At 35.5% G+C, this 9,111-nt stretch overlaps 1 non-coding gene across 1 annotated transcript; it reads left to right on the plus strand.

The window, feature by feature from the left end:
* The first annotated feature begins 1,926 nt into the window (after positions 1–1,926).
* LOC145090901 (small nucleolar RNA R71) lies at positions 1,927–2,033 on the plus strand. Its single transcript, XR_013701824.1, has one exon. It is a non-coding gene; the product is annotated as a small nucleolar RNA R71 (small nucleolar RNA).
* Positions 2,034–9,111: the final 7,078 nt, after the last annotated feature.

Raw genomic sequence — 9,111 nt, forward strand, 5'->3', positions numbered from 1 at the left:
GAGTTGAAGTCTAGGCTTTGGATCTGAGCTTTCCTAGGGCTAGAGCACTATTTGAAGGTATAAAGTTCCAAGCTTTCCTTTTCTTTTATTTTGTGCGTATTAGGATCCATTTTAGGGTTTTTGGTCCAAAAGTTTGAAGCTTTGTGAGTTGTTAAACTCTAGAGCCCTTTAGCCGTCCTTTTGAGTGTTTTTGATGGAGTAGTTTCATAAAAATGAGATCTTGAAGGTTAAGATCAAGTCATGCATGAATGGAGAGCTTAATAAGTAAAGAGAAGGAGTATTGTGTGTGTTGCGATCACATCAACCATGCAAAGGCTAAAAGTTTCTGACTTTATGGAATAAGGATTGTTAGGAAGCCTAGATCCAAGAGATGAGCTAAGGTCTTAACGGGTTAAGACCCATAAAATGGATTTAGCAAAACCAAGGTTACGCGCCGTGTAATTCCACTACGCCCTACGTACTGGGTTGAAGTCCCCGATCAGTCCTTGGGTGTTTGTGTGTACGTTGAGCGTAACAAGGAGGTACGCCCCGCGTAACCCCTCTATGGGCTTTTGGACTAGATTTGATATTTGGGCTTTAAGTATTGGGCTTGAATCCTTGGGTCTGCGTAGTTGAGCATATGAGCAGAGAATTTATTTATGTCTTGCGCCTCATGTTGGGCTTATCTTGTAGGGTGAGGTTGGGCCTTGGGGAAGCCCATTTATTATTGGGCCTTAGTGGGCCCAATGGATTTAGGGCAAGAATGGGCCAGTAGATGGTCTATATTTAGACCTAGTAAGTGAAAGGTTGGACTTAGTTCCTAATTGGGTTAATTGTGGGATTTGACACACAGTTAGAGATCGGTGTTTAGCAGCAGCGTGACTAGAGGTTGATTCTTCATGCAAGGTGAGTCTTCTAATTATACTGTACCTGGAAGGGTAGCTATGTGATACCGGAAGGTCTGGTATGCTATAATATACATGCATTGTATGTGATTAGTTGCCTGTTTTGTATGTGTTACGTATGCTATGCTTCATATGGGCCGGAAGGCATTATGTTATGGGCCGGAAGCAATTATGATGTAGACCGGAAGGTCAGGGAGTTATGGACCGGAAGGTCGACACGAGTAGGACCGGAAGGTTTAGCGGGTGGGGACAGAAGTTCCCTGAGACACATGGACCGGAAGTTCATGGCCTGGAAGGGCGTATATGTGTAAGTGGTATATTGGGGAACTCACTAAGCATTTATGCTTACAGTTGTTATGTATGTGTTTCAGGTACCTATGATGATCGTGGGAAGGCGCCGGTTTGACTCATACACACACACCGAGGGATTTGATATGTTTTGTTCTTTGGAGTTGATATATTTGTTATGACGATATTGATACATTGAATTTTATGGTTTTGTCATGAATGAAATTACGTTTTTAAAATGAAAATTTGTTTTGAAAAATTACGTTGTTACAAAAAACCTCTTCCTTTTTGTTTGTACTTCTCCTTCTTAGCCTTCTTTTACTCATCATAGGGGATCCACTCTTTCTTTGGTTTTCGCCAAACTTCATCATATCGGTCTCTGCTTGAGTAGCACACTTGCACCTTTTTATTGCCATTCTCATCCAAGTCACTGTCTCTAGTAAGATGAGGCCCATTGCAGTTCTCACAACCCACCCGAATAGCATGTATCGTTTGATCCATTTTATCCATCCTCTTATCCATGGTTTTCAACATAGCCATGACCGCTGACAAATATTCTGAAGCTGCATAGGCAGCCCCCCTTGTCACATCATTTCTTGGATTATGGTATTCTTTATAGTGCTTAGAGAATTCTTCAATTAGTTGCTTTATCACTGGACGTGCCTTCTTCGTGAGTGGACCTTGCGAGTCAAGTAATTGCCTTGTTGTAACATTTACTCCATCGTAAAACATGGAGACTTCTTGTTGACTATTAAGGTCATGATGTGGGCAATTCCTTAGTAGGCTCTTGTACCTCTCCCAAGTTTCATAAAGTGACTCTCCAGCTTCTTGTTCAAAGTTGGCTATGGCTTTCTTTAGCTTAGATATCTTGGATGGTGGGCAGAATTGATCAATGAACTCTTCTTTCCTCTGGGCCCATGTAGTGATGGATCCAGGGGCAGTGACTTGAGCCAATCCCTTGCAGCACCCTCCAATGTAACCAATAGCATGCGAAGTAGCTGAGTTTCCCAAGGCACATTTGTAACATTGAAATAATCAGCTACATCATTTACTTCATCCAAGTGTTTGTAAGCATCTTTGTGGTCTTAACCGGTGAAGGGAATCTCCTTAAATTGAGCAAGGATGTGACCCTTAAGCTCAAAAGTAGCAGTTGTGGGATTTGTGGGTTGCACAAGTCCCGTGCCAGTGTCATCGCATATCCTCTTCTTCCATTCCCGCATGGGGATTTCATCGATGTTAGCCATGGTAAGAGCTGACTCGTCGCTGGAATCGGAGTTGTGCCCGTATGTAGGTTCTTCTTCTTCTTCGGTTTCGTACTCGGTGTCTTCTGTGATCGGGTCTTCGCTTGCTAAAGAGGTGTTGGATTCTCCGACTTTCTTTCCTTTCTTCTTGCTGAAAACGGATTTCAAATTTCTTAGTGGTGAGTTTTTCAGTTTTTCGGGATCTCCAATTGTTATGCCTTTGTTTCTTTTAAGTGTTGCTTTCGGATCGTCCAAAGGTGGGATCAGTGGTGTGCCTCCTCCCCTGGTCATAAATGTTCTGTAAAAAAGGAAAATAAACACGTGTAAAAAGGAACAAAAGAAAATAATAAATAAAAACGAAAATTTTCTGTTCAGCTATGGACTCGTCGAGTCTGTTCGAAGGGACTTGGCGAGTCTAAGGCAAAACAGGAAAAAAAAATTAAACGAAATATTCTAAAAACTACTAACTAAACTTTAATCCTAATGCTAAATTTAATAAAAGCAGTAACTTTGTGTAAGAAAAATCTCACACAAAGGATCGATAACAATAGTAATCAATTTAAAGTTGGAACCGTTCCCCGGCAACGGCGTCAAAAACTTGATGTGTGTGAAACCAACTAGTTTTAATCCTACTTATAAGATGTAAATTAATCACACAAAAGGCAGTGAACCTGTCTATTGGGGTATAGTTTTAGTAAGCCGGGTATCAAACTCAGGAAACATCAATTTAAACTAATTACTAAAATGATCTAATATTAACTAACAAATAATAAAAGAGGTGGTTTTCTCTAGTTTTGCAAGACTAGAAACTTACTAACTAATAATAAAACTAATTAACTAGAAACTAAGGAAGCAAAGATTCAACTAAATTCAATAAGGAAGGAAACTTATGTTTAGGTTCAGCTCAATTGATCCTATGGTTGATTTTATGGTAATAGTGCAATGGATTAGTTGTTCTATTGGCTACCGATTCAAGTAATTAGGTTCACATTCGCTACACTAATCCTTAGAAAACAAACTAATTCATACGCTAGCCAGTTGTCTAATTTACTTTAATTTCCTAGATTATTTATTTGGGTTAATTAAGACTTGTAATGGTCAACTAAATTGGTCCTTTAGTTAACCTCTTGTTGATGGTCATCGCACAAGCTCACACGGGGATTTACCTATTTTTCTATTAATTCTAGTTTCACATTCGCTAATCCTAGTCGTATAATAAAGTGGTCACATAAATTATATGAGGTAACAATTAAGAGATGTTCATGCAACTTAATTCTCTTCCTATTAACAGAAAAATAGTTATCATTCACACATAAGGTTCTTTAACAAGCTTAGATTAACAAAATTACCAATATAAACTAATCCTACCATAAATCAAACCATAATATCAATATTGTCTCCCCAAATAGAATTTAAGAGGTTTTTAGCTCATGATTGAGGTAATTGAAAGCACAAAAACGAAATCTATATGTCTATGCATGATGGAAACAATAGATTGAATTGCAAGTAATGGAAATTGCCTCTAATCTCCTTCGAAATCAGATTTAGGGTTGGATCTTCGTTCTCTAGGTCTTCTCTGGCTTCTATTCGCAGCTTTTCTCCCTAAGGGTTCTCCAGAAAATCTTGTGTCGATCTGAAAAGTTGTTTTTATAGATTCGACCCAACTCACCGAGTCCATGACCGACTCGTCGAGTTCATGCCTTAATTCCCGTGCACGGTAAGTTAAGGAGTCTTTATCTTCTCGAATCTTCGTACCGACTCGTCGAGTCGATGACACGACTCGCTGAGTTCCTTCCATTTTGTGGACTTTTCTTCTTTTGATCATTCCAAAGCTTCCCAATGAGTACTCCTGCTTCTTTTTGCTCCCAAGCATTCCTTTTGGACTGAAAACACAATTCACACACTTTTAAGTATCTTTTGTCCATAATATGCAAATAAATATCTAATAAATGAGAAGAATTAATATTAAAGAAAGGCTATATATGCACATATGAAGAACCTCTAGGATAGGCCCCTTGAGATCATCATTTTAGGATGAAAAGGTGAGAATAACAGGAATAGGTAATCGGGCTTAATATGTTTTGTTTGTTATATATACTGAAAATGATATAATAATAATATTATGGATTGGAAACCCTATATGCATAATAGGCTCCCAAGCATAACCCACTCAGTTTCTTTATATCACACGTATCGGTACGAATGTACAATACACTAAGAGATTAAAGGAGCATAGGCCAATAGTTACATAAGTTATTATAAGGCTTGTAATAAATACGTTTATGCTTATGTTTCTTGTGTCAGTTATGACATTCCTAGGTTTATAATAATCAATAAAAAAACATTTTTTGCTAAATAATTTTTATGGGACACATTATGCATTTACAGTAAACAATGTTTTAAAATAAACATAAATAAAACGGTCTTTTCTTGCCGGCAAAGTTGGGCATGTCTATGACATTCCCTTTTTTATGGCCTTTTAAAAAAAATATATTTATGCTTATTCAAAACCAAAGTTTATTTATTAATTCAAAATTTGTCCCATAAAAGTTTTTTCGAATAAAAGTTTTTCAGTGATTTATAAAAAGCTTGGGTTGTCACAATTGATACAAAACATAAGCATAAACACACCTTACACTATCTTACACTAACAATCTATATCTCCTTGAATCTCTTATTATGCGTATAACCTTGTACAGCTACCTATGATGCAAATAAGTTGAGTGGGTCAGGTTGGGAAATCTGGTGTGTACATAGGGTTTTCAACCCACAGTAATATAGGTAATATGTTTAATTATCAAACAATTAACCCTATTACCCACCCCCATTTTCTTATTTATTATTCCGTAAGGATCTATCCTACGGGTGATATTTGTCATCGTTGCTAACAATATTGTTATAGGGATTTTTCCTCAATACATGTCAGTAGCTTTTCTTTTTGTATTCACTCTTAAGGGGTTTTCCTAAGGAATAGGCATGAAGTCCATCACTTCCTATGTTCCACCGGATTGTCGAATAGGTATGAAGTCCATCGTTACATATGTTCGTCAAATTATCACCAAATCCATCGCTGTCTGAGTCTATCTATTAGGCATGAAGTCAATCGTTGCCAGAGTCTATCCAATAGCCACAGAGTCCATCGATGTCATAGTCTATCTAATAGGCACGATGTCCATCACTGGTAGAGTTCCATGGGACAGTCATGAATAGTTTGGCGGTTGTCATCTTACTTTGTTAGGTGACTACATTAATGGTACGCTAGTACCATTCCAACATCATTGGCACACAAGTACAATTTCTCTAGTTTTGAAATTCAATCACTTCCTACATCTTTCATTATACTATTATATGCATTACTACCCTTCGTTACCCAATGCATTATATTTATAAAATACATATATGGTGTAAACCATATAACTTATCTTTGTAACATCTCATTTAACACATCTCCTCTTTGCACATAAGCACATAAATTAGATACTTCATATATATATATATATATATATATATATATATATATATATATATATATATATATATATATATATATATATATATATATATGTGTGTGTGTGTGTGTGGGGGGGTGTGTATGTGTGTGTAATATGAAAGAAACTATGCACTCAGTTGATAAAAGTAGACGACTGGAAATTTTAGCAGATCTTTACTTCGTACATTGAAAAGACCTAGATGCATAAATTACTAAGATAGGACATTTGGGTGGCAGGACAACTTCAGCATATATCCTTTCTGAAATACAACAACTAAGCCAAAATGACCATTCTAGATACGTCTCTAGTAAGTTGATCAATCAGTGTTATAACTTAGAGTCATTGATAATCTTATTTATTGGTAACTATAAAAAAATGTTACACTAAAAAGACTAGAGTGTAGCTTAACTTATAATGTTATTTATAGGTTCATAATAATGATTTATGACTATAAATAAAAAGTAACACTGAAAAGACTAGTGTGTAGCTTAACTTATAGAGGTTCTTCCTGACAGAATTTAGGAAGTTGCTCTGACAAAGCTTCTACTCGCTAACTAATAGTACTTCATTAATCACATTGCTTCCCGAAGACTAAAACTAAGTGAAAATGAGCTAGAATTGAAAGAAATTTAGAGAGAGTGTTTGTGAAGTTGTGGGAGAAAGAATGAGACTTGGCCTCCTATATATTTATAGCTGAATTTTGGGGTCACAATGTGAAAATAGGGTGCACGTCGTGCATTTTAAGGCGATGTCTCCTCATCCATTTTGTGCCACATGTCGACTACTATGTGGTCCACATTTTTACTTTCTAGATGAGCAGATCGCGCAGCCGATGGGTACTACGTGCCGCACAAAACACAGATTTTTTAAATTTTGTATGTTTTTGATGTTCTTTATATCCCCGGAAAGTTCTCGATGAGTTCTACAACTTTCCTTTAGAATCTGTCAACTAATTTTGAAATTATTGTTCTTCCCTCTTTTTATATAATTAAATGATTTTTGTTAAAATCATAACTCTCTCGTACACACTCCTCGTTTGGCATTTTTATTCTCAAAATTTCCTATCTTAATGATTACTACGATTTTCCTTTTGGTGACCTTAGCTTAATGTCAACCATTTTTCTTTGTAGCTTTTTACGTCACACGCTCTTTGTGTGCGGCTCACTTTTATATTTTATAAAATCATATCTAATTCCTAAGGAATCAAATTTCTGCGAAATTTATATTTTTGGGATCGGGACAATATGTACAATTTGTATTCTATATATATATATATATATATATATATATATATATATATATATATATATATATTGGTACACTTATTTTTAGGATTTACGGATGATTCAATTTATTTTTCATGTTTTACAAATCTTATATTATATAGTCTTCAATGAACATGACTATAGATTATCCTATTTAAGGAATTTAATTTTAATAATTATTACTTATTATGTGTAGTCCGATTTTATGGGTGCTACAATGTCACAGTACAAGCCCAATGACTTGTAACACTATTCACGGTAATATCCATGAACTGTTCTACTAAGCATAATACAACCTATCAAGCAAAAAACCAAACAATGATTTGTTTCTCTTCTCAAACAACACTCATTGTGATGCTATTTTTGGTAAAGACATCTTATGAAAACTTTTCATAAATCCTTAGATGTTCGATATGGTTTTGACTACAATGCTCACCAATCTTATTAGATTTGAGTATGTTATCTTTTTTCCTAGCTGATTCTTAATTTCATTTTATGAAACTCTGAATAACTAGATGGTTTTAGTCTCAATGTTTATTCAGATAAACATGTTCACATGATGTTAGTCTTAGTATGTATAATGGTTTATCTTAACGGTTCATTAATGTATACTAATTCCTACAGACATTTATATTACCAAGTAATATATTAACCATATATCATGATTAACATGATTTCCATTTATTATAAGACATGTAATCAAATGATATCCAAGATCTGATCCAACTACATACTTGAAAATACATTTCTTGTTTACATGTTCAAGGCAACGATTACACAAATACATTTTGTACAAACTTTTGGATGTATTAGAATTAGTATGTATTGTGGATAGTGTGAATGGATCGTTTGTAACAACCCAATATTCCAAGCCGATGTAATAATCTAAGTCAAACTGTAATTCCTTTTAAAGTAATAAAGAAAATAAACCTCAAAAATAAATTGTTAAATAAACTTTATTGGTATGAATAAAATGATAGATATAGTAATAAGGTTTCCGAAAATATAAAGAACACTAAAATCTGTGTTATAACGAAGAAGTTATGACCAATCGAAGATCAGCGTCAAAACTGACAAAACACTGTTTAGCATAAAAAGTGATATTTCAATAACATGATTTTTTTAGTCTTAACTCTCTAAATGAATGTGGTAGTATTCGTTAAATCGAGAGCGTTCATAAAAAGAACGTCGAAATCTGACTTCGTATGATGAAATTATGAGTTTTCTAATACTTGAAATAGCAGTACATAGCCTGGAATTCGAAATAAAGATCGGACGATTTTTAACCGACAAAACCTAAACGAGAAGCGAACGTTTCGTCAATAGCAGTACAATGGTAAAAAGACAGACGAAAACGGATGTTGGATAAAAAAAGTTATGAATTTTTAACGGGCTTTTCCTGTCCCAGCCTCTTAAAAATATAAAATTACAAATAAAGTTAAAATTAGCCGATAGAGTTAAAACAAAAGTTGTGAACATGGTTTCACCTACACGTGGATATAAAGAACGTTAGAAACGGAGCTCGTATGTGAAAGTTACGTATTTTTGAAGTTTAAAAAATTAATGTATGCCCCGTGTACAAGAAGTACGCCCAACGTACTCGAAGACAAGACCTTGGATTGCCCACGTCGCACTTACCCTCGCATGCAACATGTGTCAGACACGTCCAAGACTTCAGATAGTGATTAAAGGGACTACGCCCCACGTAAGAAGATATATGCCCAACGTACTGCTGCTCACACTAGTACGCTCGACATACAAGAAGATTACGCCGATCGTAAACACACTAGCCTTGACGCGTATCTCGTAGCCTTGCCACATCCGAAGTTTTGATAAGTCTCACATTAGTACACCCAACGTACTGAGGTTTTCAGTTATACGCCCAACATACATGAATATTACGCCTAACATAATATAGGACCTCAGCCTCCTATAAATAGGA

Source organism: Lactuca serriola, chromosome 2 (assembly GCF_051521515.1).
Source record: "Lactuca serriola cultivar US96UC23 chromosome 2, Lser_US96UC23_V15, whole genome shotgun sequence".
In the NCBI taxonomy this organism is placed as follows: domain Eukaryota; kingdom Viridiplantae; phylum Streptophyta; class Magnoliopsida; order Asterales; family Asteraceae; genus Lactuca; species Lactuca serriola.